The following is a 4,423-nucleotide window of genomic DNA, read 5'->3' as shown; positions in this document are numbered from 1 at the left end:
AGTTTCTCCTTGCATATTTCTTCTCGTGAGTATACACGAGAATCAAATCATTTTCACAGTTAGCTTAGTAGAAAAATGGTATTCAAATATTTCCGTTTCTAATTTTCTTCTCTATGATAACTCTTTGAAAGATAGCGGTGTTGATTTCTTGTAAATTCTACCGGAATGTAAATTGGGCAGGTCAATAGGTCAGGAGCTAAGGAGGCCTAATATGCTTGCAAATCTTGTGCGCATCTGTCTCTGTGTCTGAGGCTAAGGAGGCCAAATATGCATGTAAATCTCGTGCGCTGCCTTTGCGTGTGACGTCAGTGGCCGAGGACTATTGAAATTCACATGGGAGTCCTCGTGTAATTTAAATCTATGTCTACATTTTAAAAGTCTAAATCTACAATTCTATTTCACAATGAAATGGAAATATAAGGAATCACTGTCTAGTTAGTGTAGTATGCCAAGGACATCAACGATAGTGAGAAACATTGGATAATTTGCATAACGGGCTTCGCCCATTAAATTATCCCATGTTTCCCACTATTGTAGATGCCCTGGCATACTTTACTAACTAGACAGTGATTTCTTAAATCATTTTCAAAGTAAGCTTAGTAGAATTAGTAGAAAAACACAGCAAATGTAAATATTCTCAATAACACAGGAAGTGGAAAAGTGAAACAAACGCAAATGTACATTCAGTGAAATAAAATGTAAACCAAAAGGACAATGTAAGACATACATGTACAAGTTGCAGCAGCGATAATGTAAAAGCAATCAGGTGTAAAGAATGTTAGGGGTATATTCATAATTGATAGGGAATTGAAAGCTGAACACGATTCGTAAAAGGAATGTGTCCGCCATTTTTGTTCAGAGAATCGCTATACCTGCAGACCCCTATATGAAGGACAGGACTTTGTCACTGTTCAGTGTAATCAGTCGACACCGGTGTAGACGGACGTATGCTATACAACACTCGGTATCGACAATAATAACGTAATACTACGTCTGATGCAGGAAAGTAAGATACCAAAGTAACTTACAATTATAGCTGAACAGATCAGTGCAGTAGAAAAAACAAACACAAATACACGTAACTGCAAATAAAATGTAAACAAAGGTAATGCAAGATAATTAGCACGGACACGGGTCGTCATTCCACGTCGATACCCGTGACAAGAAAACAGACAGGTGTTACGAATCTGATGAGTATACCCTGGTGTTGATGTATCGTAGATAATGATATCGAAAATTGGGTATGCCTATTTACGAGTCGTGTTAAGCTTTAATATGATGTATGCCTATTTACGGCCCGTAAATAGGCATACATCATATTAAAGCTTAACACGATCTGAAGTTGAAATGATTGGCTCAACTCTTATCTTCATATAAAGTTAAAGAAATATTGATTTGTCAATGACTTGGCATAGGTAATTATCAAGGTTTATCAATATACGAAATTATCATATGTACCTGTAATAAGTAAGATAAGAAGAATCGATAATTGCTTTGGTTATCTAGTGCTTTAAATGGTAAACACGTGATTCACGTACGGTATCTATGTACATATTCTTCAAAACACTTACGTATTTTGTGCATTCGATTGAGACATGAACATGTTTGAGTGACTGTTTTTGAAGTATTCAACTTAAGGTAACATTTACCTATTCATAATTTAGTAATTCCTCATTTAATTTTTAACTTATACATCAATCTTGATTGACTAAATTATAACTTTTTCTTTTGAAAAAGTTACGATCAATTTATTTAGTTGGACTGATAAATGTGGATTTTTTTTTGTATTTTGATTTGCATAAACAAATTGAATGTATTGTAAACCAACTTTTATTCGCAAGGACGTTATTTCGCGAATTACCGAAGGAAAGTTGTTCGCGACGAATAATTTTCGCGATCAAGCCTTTTTGGATATGTTATTAATAGACACATATACCGGTTTGCGGCGAGAAATATTCGCGATGACGAACCTCACACGCGAATAAAAGTTGATTTACAGTATTCCGATGGTATGAAAGTTTCTTTATTTCACCAAATAAGGATTACATGTCTCATAAAAAAACATAAACCAAATTGACAACATATTCTTGTCATGTTTACAGACACAATTTCATAGAAAATTATCAATTTTCTTTCATTTTGTAGTTTCATTTACCTGGATACCTAAAATTTTCTTCATGTTTCATTATTCAGATTCTTGCTTCACACAATGACTAGAGTGACAGGAGGAAAGAATAAAATTCCGTACGAGATGGACTTTAATTTAAAGGTGCCACTATGTTCTCAATGTCCTTGTACTGTACAGGGTGCAAGTGGAATCTATGTCGTCTCTGTAAAGAGGATCATTTCAGCATAAAACACACAAAAAGATACGCTGTTGTACTACACCTTTTTAGATTTGGAAACTTTATAATACTGGAAAAATGTAAAAAGCATCCTGAAATGTATTGTGATCGATGGTGTTTGTCGTGCCAAAGTCCTACTTGTGCTGAATGTTCTGAACACAAAACAAGTTCATCATCAGACATCAAAGAGTTTTATACAAAGCACATAACGGGATATAACAAAAAATATAAACGGCAATCTAGAAGATTTGTACAAAAAAGAAAACTAATCTTGACAGATATAACATCTTATAAAAATACTTTAACAATCGACTTTGCCATGTTTCAGTCAAGCAAAACGTCAAAAGCTCAAAACTTGAAAGAAATCTTTCAGTGTTTGATAGATGAGAGGTCAAGAGATGAAATCCATGTAATTTCTAGAAAAGCAAATGAGTATGTGAAGAGACAATTCGAAAAACAGCGCAGGAAGATGTATAGATATGTTGCTTTTCTTGAGAAAACTGTTGACAGTTATGAGCAAGTGGCGGCTAATAAACCTATTCAATACCTTCTAAAACTTAAGAAAGAGAATGATGGTGCAATGCAAAACATCTCTGAAACATCAAAACAGCCTTCTTTTCTTTCTCCCAATGAAGATTTTTTATCAATATTTTTGGATACGTGTATCAACATATCAACAAAAAACCTCCGAGAATGTTTCTTTAAAAAATTAAAACATCAAAACTGAATTTAGAATTTATTCTTATCAATAACAAAATTCCCATCCTTCTTGTATCATTTTTTGAATTGATTGGTTGCCATATTTTTAGAATATGAATCATAAATAAACAGAAGTGTATATCAACAAAAACATGTACGAGATGGGCGTTTATTTAAAGGTACCATGATGTTCTCGATGTCCTTGTGACGCGGAATACTACTGTACAGCGTGCAAGTGGAAACTTTATAATACCGAAAGCATGTTAAAAGCATCCTGATTTGTATTGTGATCGGTGGTGTTTCTCTTGTTGTATTCCTGTTTATCCTAAATGTTCTGAACAAGAGGGATGTTCATCAACAGGCATTATAGAAGGATTCAAAAGGCGCATGAAAACAAGTTATAACCAAATATATATAGAGGCAAAATTAAAATTTGTGAACAAAATAGTCGTATGTTTTAGCCATTACATCTTATCCAAAGAGTTGTCCAAACAAAATGTCAACAGCTGGAACATTGAAGAAAATCATATAGTTTTTATACAGTAGGGATGAAGAGAAGAAAGTCAAGAGCAAGTAATTTTTTACAAAAAACGAATGAGATTGAGAGACAACAACTACAAGAACAGTGCAGGATGATTTATAGATGCATCGCTTTTCTACAATTTTTTTTTATAAAAGTCATGAAAAAGCGGCTAAAAACCCTGTTTAGTACCTCGTAATACTTTTAAAAAGAAAGTATTCTGGTGAGATAGTTATAAATTTATTTTGTAATAGCCAGCACGAGTATTTGCAACTAAGATGGATCTAAAGAAAGTGGTCACAATACCATTGCGAAATCGCAAAAATGATAATTCTATGAACAATCCATACGGTAAGAGAAAACAAGCATATTTTATCAGAGATTGGTTAACTGATTCAAACTATGGCTTCCCATAAGAATAATCGGTTCCGTTTTTCAATAAACCTACATACATACATATATAGAAAAAGTTGTACTTTACCCCTGTAAAGTAGAATACTAATAAAGGACAACAATTTAAAGAATTTTTTCACAAACACACATCAAGTTTTTTGGGAGGGAGGGTGTGTTTTTCTCTTTTTTGCCCGAGGTCATTTTAAATACCGGGAAGATACTCATGCAATCCGTTATTCTAGTAACTTGTTGGTCTCAGTGTTTGGTTTTCGTTTAGAATATTTAATAACAAAAGTTTCATCTAAATGATTTTTAGAGTTCGAGAAAAACCAGTCATATCATAATCAATGTGTTTTTATGGATTTGTAAACATGCATTTCATTGTAGTAAGCTCGAAGTATTTTACTTGTATCATAGAACTAACAATGTTTTACGGTTTTCAGAAGTTTCAGAACTAAACAGCTAT

At 33.3% G+C, this 4,423-nt stretch overlaps 1 long non-coding RNA gene across 1 annotated transcript; it reads left to right on the top strand.

The window, feature by feature from the left end:
• Positions 1–1,562: 1,562 nt before the first annotated feature.
• On the top strand, positions 1,563–3,277 carry LOC134231054 (uncharacterized). Its single transcript, XR_009984487.1, has 3 exons — positions 1,563–1,638; positions 2,194–2,269; positions 3,224–3,277. It is a non-coding gene; the product is annotated as an uncharacterized LOC134231054 (long non-coding RNA).
• Positions 3,278–4,423: the final 1,146 nt, after the last annotated feature.

Source organism: Saccostrea cucullata, unplaced genomic scaffold, assembly GCF_032062105.1.
Source record: "Saccostrea cucullata isolate Sc308-1 unplaced genomic scaffold, CSIRO_AGI_Scuc_v1 ctg4363, whole genome shotgun sequence".
Classification (NCBI taxonomy): Eukaryota; Metazoa; Mollusca; class Bivalvia; order Ostreida; family Ostreidae; genus Saccostrea; species Saccostrea cuccullata.
Note: the sequence above shows the minus strand (reverse complement) of the source record. Positions and strands in the feature narration are given on the sequence as shown.